Raw genomic sequence first — 7,268 nt, forward strand, 5'->3', positions numbered from 1 at the left:
TCCTGGAACTCACTCTGTAGGCCAGGCTGGCCTCGAACTCAGAAATCCGCCTGCCTCTGCCTCCCGAGTGCTGGGATTAAAGGCGTGTGCCACCACGCCTGGCTACAGCCTTATTTATAATAGCCAGAATCTGGAAAGAACCAAGATATCCCTCAACAGAGGAATGGATACAGAAAATGTGGTACATTTACACAATGGGGTACTGCTCAGCTATTAAAAACAATGAATTTATGAAATTCTTAGGTAAATGGATGGAACTAGAAGATACCATCTTGAGTGAGGTATCCCAGTCACAAACGAACACACATGGTAAGCATTCACTGGTAAGTGGATATTAGACCAGAATCTCGGAATACCCAAGATACAATTCACAGACCACATGAATCCCAAGAAGGAAGGCCAAAGTGTGGACACTTCAGTCCTTCTTAGAAGAGAGAACAAAATACTTACAGGAGGAAATACGGAGACAAAGTATGGAGCAGAGATTAAAGGAAAGGCCATCCAGAGATTGTCCCACCTGGGGATCCATCCCATATACAGTCACCAAACCCAGACACTATTGTTGATGCCAAGAAGTGCTTGCTAACAGGAGCCTGACATAGCTGTCTCCTGAGAAGCTTTGCCAGAGCCTGTCAAATACAGAGGCAGATGCTGGCAGCCAACCATTGGACTGAGCACGAGGTCCCCAGTGGAAGAGCTAAGGGAAGGACTAAAGGAGCTGAAGGGGTTTGTAACCCCATAGGAAGAACAACAATATCAACCAACCAGACCCACCCCCTTAGCTTCAAGGGCCTCAACCACCAACCAAAGAGTAAACCCATGGCTCCAGCTGCATATGTAGCAGAGATGGCCTTGTCAGGCATCAACGGAAGGAGAAGCCCCTTGATTCTGTGAAGACTTGATGCTCTAGTATTGGGGAATGCCAGGGCAGGGAGTTGGGAGTGAGAGGGTGGGTAGGGCAAATACCCTGATAGAAGCAGTGGTGATAGAGGTTTTCAGGGGAGAACCTGGGAAAAGGGATAACATTTGATATGTAAATAAAGAAAATATCCAATAAAATTTTTAAAAAACAAAACAAAGCAAAGTAAAACAAAACAAGGTTTGCCTTGGTCATGGCATCTGCTCACATTAGTAAAACCCTAACTAAGACAGTTGGTGTTCCCATCTTTCCACTGGGGGTCCTGTCTATCTACTTAGGTGGTCTCTTCAGGTTCTATATCCCTACTATTGAGCATTTCAGCTAAGATCACCCACATTAAGTCCTGGGAGCCTCTCCCATTCCAGGTCTCTGGGACTTTCTAGACACACACACACACACACACACACACACACACACACACTATCCTTCACCCCTGATAGCTGCATATTTCCATTCATTCTCCTGGCCCTCTGGGCTTCTCTTCTGTCTCCACCCACCTCATTACTTGATCTTGCCCCCTTTTCCCCCTCTGTCTCCCCTCTCCCACCCAGTTCCTTCCTGTGACTTCATTTTTAAAAGATTTTTTATGAAGTGAAAAACATTTAGAAGAGTCATATCAAGAAGATGCTAGAATGGGATATTACAACTGATATGCACTTATAGAAACAATAAAATGTAAACCATACGTAGCATACATTCAAGAGCTTTGGGATCCCTGATGGTTTTAAAAAAATGCATCCTCCACAGCCTCATAAATTTGAATACTTGGTCCACAGATGGTGGCCATATATAAGGAGGTTGTAGAATATTTGGGAAGTGGAGACTTGCTAGAAGAATATTATGGAGGGTGGGCATAACTTAGGGGTTTGTTAGACTTATCCCACTTCGAGTTCACTGTCTCATCTTCCTGTATGAGATTAGAAGTTTCCTGCCCCAGCTGTCTGCTGCCATGCCTTCCTGACCATTCTGGACTTCCTCTTTGAAACTGTAGGTCACAACAAACTGGTCCACCTATAAGTTGGTTTTGTTCACGATATTTTATTGCAGCAACCGAAAAGTAACTGATAGAGGATCTAAGTAAAAGTTTGTAAAATACAAGGGAACGTAAGGACTAACAAGATCTTCTTTTAGAAGACAGGGTTGTGTCCAGATGGCTGAACTGTCAAGCATTGTCTAACCAGACAACCCTATAACCAAAAAGTTCCCTGTCTACTCATGGTGTAAAGCTCTGTTTGGGCTTGTTCATGACCTCAGCACTATTTGTCAAAAAAACTCAACATATACCATTTCCATTCATACCTCATGTAACAGGCCTTCACTATTTAGTCCCAAGTGAAGATATAAAATTAACATATGAACCTGCTCCAGTCCCAACCAGAGATGTCACAAGAGTATCCCAATCTCTTAGATATAAAAGAAGCTACATTTATAAATGCTCCTTGGGACAGACTTTTAGGCCTCAGAATAGGAACCATATCTTATAAGGAATTTTTGACTACCAGTAAGTAACTCGTGTAATATAATTTCAAAAAGACAATTCATGTGATAAAAATAACCAATACACTTCAATAGGCACGTTTCCAAAGAAGAAATAGTGAGCACATAGATAAAAATTGTTCAGCATCCCTACTAATCACAAAAGTATAAATAAATAAAAAACACTGAGATCTGTTAACACCTAACATCTATTAAGATGTTTATTATCAGAAACACAAAACACAACAAGAATTATCAAGGATGTGAAGAAAAGAAAACTCTTATACAATGTTGGTATAAATGTTCAATATAAAAAATAAAGAGGTTCTTGGAGGAGTGAAAAATAGGACAGTCCAAATAGGATATAGCAACCCCGCTTCCTGAACTTCCATGTCCATTGCAGCAGTGTTATTCACAATCATTCCAAGTATCCATCAATAAACAAATCTATAAAGAAAATAGTATAGCTTGTTGTGGTAGCACATACCGGCACTCAGGAGGCAGGTAAATCTCTGTGAGTTTGAGGCTAACCTGGTCTACATAGTGCATTACAAGAAAACCAAAATGGAGAATTTTAGAACACTATTAATCTATAAAAGGATACCCTGCCATCTGTGACAACATAGGTGAATCTGCAGAACATTGTGACAAATTAAATAATCCAGTCACAAAATGAAAAATAAAATATGCTGTCAAGTGTATTTGAAATCTCATAAATATGAAAATCACAAAAGTACAGAGTAGAAGAATGATTTAAAGGCCATATGATCACTACAGGACTGCCTGTTAAAGGGATATTATTGAAAGTATGCAGCTACAGTAATATAATGGTTGTATCATGTGCTTCATATTACTTCTTTTACTTTTTATTATACAATTAAAATTATAATATACAATGAAAGTGGTGGTGGCAAGCAATAAAAAAGGAGTTGCAGAAACTGGAGCTGTGGGCCATTGAGGATAAGCCTGATCTAGTCTTTCCTGAAGTCTGGTCCCTTGTCAAGAATTATGATGGGAACCCTCATGACCCGTAAAAATATCCCCCCATGAGTGAAAGTTCCTGAAGATCTGAAAGATCCAGAAGTATTCCAAGTCCACTCACTGGTGTTAAAATCTCTGTTTTGTCCATATGACCTAGCACAAGGCAAGGCCGGGGCCAAGTAGTGGGAGTGGGTGGGTAGGGGAACAGAGGTGGGGGGAGGGGTATGGGAATCTTTCGGGATAGCATTTGAAATGTAAATAAAGAAAATAATAAAAAAAAAAAAAATCTCTGTTTTGCCCACAGGGATCTCCAATGATGCCTCATAGCGAGCAGGTGAGCCAGGCCATGTTTGAGTTGAAGAATCTGGAATCTTTTGAACGTATTGAGCTCTTAATTTATGGCTCTCAAAACAACAAGCTTCGGGCTAAATGGATGTTTCAGTCCATGGCTTACAGGTACCACCTATGCCAGCAAAGAGGAGTGCTCAAGATGGAGGAAGCCATGAAGACCCTGGAACTAGAACAGTGTACGGAGTGAAGCCAGTTTCCAGTCATTTTGTCTCCCACTTGGACACAGGTTAATCTGTGGCCAGTGTTTGGTTCTGGAGTGATTTTTAACTTTGTTACATCCTAACAAGATATTCCTGGATCCCTGCTGTGCATTCTGATGTGAATATCTCTTTTCCAAGGTTATTATTCTAACTAAATAATAAAATTTAAATGATTAAAATGCACTTCATTAAAATATGTAAAGAGCCAAAAACAGGAGTTGCAAAAAGAAAAGTAAGAAGGGAAAGGAAAGACAGAGAGGCAAAGAAAAATTAAAAGTCTAAAGAATGATGAAGAAAGAGATTCAGTATTATATACTTTGATATTCATACAGACATATTTCTAGAGCATAATCAGTGTTTCTTCAAAAGAAAAGAGAGCTTATTATTTACCTGATGCTAGTCCAGATATTCCAATGAGGTCATAATCCACTAATGTTCTAATAAAACTTATTCAAATCTTTAGTTGAGTCATTTTGTTATTATATCCAAGGATGATTTAGGACCATGGTTTGAATAAAATAGATGAAAAAGAACTATATATTTTAGAAAATAAATCACCTATGGCGTTTATTGGTTATTCTTAAAAGACATTTTATAAGTCATTAAAGTACCTTTAAAAATTCAATTATTTTTCTCTCCCCAAGGCTTACAATGTGTTTCTGTTAAAAAATTAAGCTTAGTGGTAAAGGTTAGAATATTGTGAAGTTTTCATTTGGCTGGTAGCAGCAAATATATTTGTTTGTATTCATTAATTGGAAACAAACTTAATCATGTCTGACATGAGGAAATTTTCAACTATAAATCTAATGGTTCTAACTTTGTATTTTAGTAGACATCATTTCCAGGTGTTCACAATCCATTATCTGGTTTTTAAAATTAGGGTGTTTTTTTCATGAAAATATGACTTACCATGTCATTGAGATATGATATTTTAAGATTCCCCCTGGAAACTTGCATATTCATTGTAGTTTTAAATGGAGTTTGTAGAAAGATGACAAAAAAGACTGCAAAAATTACACAGTGAAATGGAATAAAGTAGTTAATTAGCTAGCTGGACAGGGAGACAGGAATAGGAATGGAAAGGAAGTGAAGTTTAACCCCCACACACAGATCTCTCAAATAGAAAGAAAACACAAATTCTCACTCCAAGAATAATAAGGAATAAACAGTTGTAGAAAGATTATACAGTCTAAGACCAAACAACTATTGTTGCTGCAGCCAAATGCCCCCAAAGATGTCCCTTTATAGGCAAGTCACAGAAGTGGTATGCCCATGCAACTAAAGCAGTAAACTACTTGCTCTACATATCAAAATATAGTTGAAACTGTATTTTCAAGTTCAAAACCTGCAGATTCAACTATGAAATAGAAATATTTTAATTAGCTGCTTAAAAGAGATGTCCAGCACTAAAGCACACTGGAGAGTGTTTCCTGCATCTCACCTGGGCCCCACAGTAGTCTAGGGGGGCACAGGTCAGCCAGCCCCAAGGGCAAGAGCAAGTTAGAGTTGGCCCTGCCATTCCTCTGCTGTGATGGGGCATGGGTTCAGGGTTAATGTTCCTCCTCAACCCTCATTACCTGCAGCATTCAGGAGAGCTTGCCTAGACAACACAGTAAAGCTGGATCTGATGGTGAAGGCACAGATGAGCCCTTCCTTGGTTAGGTAGGGAATGAGAGCTGCAGAGCTGGCCCATCCACCCACAGGCTGCAGCGCTGGAGAGAGTGGCCCTGTGCCTTGACTGGGCAGCACAGTGGAGCTGGCTCCAGAGGCATGGGTGCAGGTGAGCTGCCCCAAGGGCATGAAAGCAGGAGAGCTGACCCTGCCTCCTACTGATGACAGCATTGGGTGGTCTAGCCAGAGGAGCGCTGTAGAACTCACCCTGGTGGTGCAAATAAGGAAAAGCCAGTGTGCTGAACAGCTCAGATATCACCCAGGCCCAGATTCAGAGCTCGGTGTTGGCTTTCCCTAAAATCCATATCATTTGCAAATAGTTGGGTCAGGTGAAAGAGCCAGTCTTGCTGATTCAATTCAAAAGGATCTCCATGACACAGGGCAAAGCAGGGTAATTAGGAGAAGTCCTGATGAAGATCCAATACTGACATTGTCACGGAAGCTAGAAACCTCAAAGCAGATAAATGATATTGCAATGAAGCTTTGCAAGTGAAGATGTGTGGTCAGAGGGATATACTGTAGGACAAGACACACTGTGACATACTACAGCTTCCATAATGAGATGTTTATCTATGGTGTGTGTGTGTGTGTGTGTGTTTGTGTGTGTGTGTGTGTGTGTGTGTTCTTGCATGGGGGTTGTTGTAAGAACAAATGGTAGATATGAAAGAATGGGGAGATGAGGACTGGGGTGTGTGATATGAAACTCAGAAAGAATCAATACTTCTTTTAATTTAAAAAAGAGACATGCCCAGCAAACCAGTGCTCCTAAACAAAGAGTAACCAACATAATAGGTATATAGACACTTTTGAGGAAAGGAACTGTAAGGGAAAAAATGCTTGTCAACAGCATAAAAAATGTAAACTCTGTAAGATCCAGAGATGTTAGACAGTACCATAATATGAGGAAAAACATCCACTTTACTTTTCATCCCAAATCAACAGCTGAAGAGGGAAGAGTCCTCTCAGTGTGCAGATAAGAGTACAAGAAAAAGTCCAAGCAAATTCTAATAGCGGAAATACTTGCAATTGAACATATCACTATCCTCTAAGGATTGCATCCTAACTAGATAAGTAACTTGAACTCTCCATATCTTTGCTTAGGATTCCACATTATCTTTTAGCAAAACAATGGGATAGATAGTCAGGAGCCATGCTAAAATTTTTGCATTCAGACTTCTCTGTGGGGACTCAATGGATAAGCTGGCGCACTTGCTCAACCACTTCCTTCCTCAGGACCAAATGTAGTTACTCTGACATAAACCTGTAAGTATTCTGCAAGTATTGCAACGTGGGGATAAATGAAGAATGTCATATTTAAGAACATAGAGACCAGGGTTCTAAAATCAAAGAGGAAGCACATGGCAGTGATGTGTGAAATCACATCAGGTCTAAGATTTTAAGCAATTATTCACACAGTTCTCATCATATGCCTATGAATATGTGACATAAGGAGATAGACAAGAATTCCACTGTTTCACTGCTGCCCCAACTGCAGAGCATGCTGGCATGTTGAATAATGTTTCTTGAATGATGTTTCGCTCAGCTATTACTCTGGCCTCCAATGCACATGACTTAAAGATGTCTGATGGGACCTTCCTAGCACTGCCTCTGTTGTGTTCTTTTATGGGAGGACCTCAGCTGAAGGAGTAGGGTAGAAAAATACTCAGTAC

At 40.1% G+C, this 7,268-nt stretch overlaps 1 pseudogene; it reads left to right on the top strand.

Moving 5' to 3' along the window:
• The first annotated feature begins 3,406 nt into the window (after nucleotides 1–3,406).
• On the top strand, nucleotides 3,407–3,914 carry LOC110313265 (annotated as a pseudogene).
• Nucleotides 3,915–7,268: the final 3,354 nt, after the last annotated feature.

This window comes from Mus pahari, chromosome X, assembly GCF_900095145.1.
Source record: "Mus pahari chromosome X, PAHARI_EIJ_v1.1, whole genome shotgun sequence".
Taxonomy (NCBI): domain Eukaryota; kingdom Metazoa; phylum Chordata; class Mammalia; order Rodentia; family Muridae; genus Mus; species Mus pahari.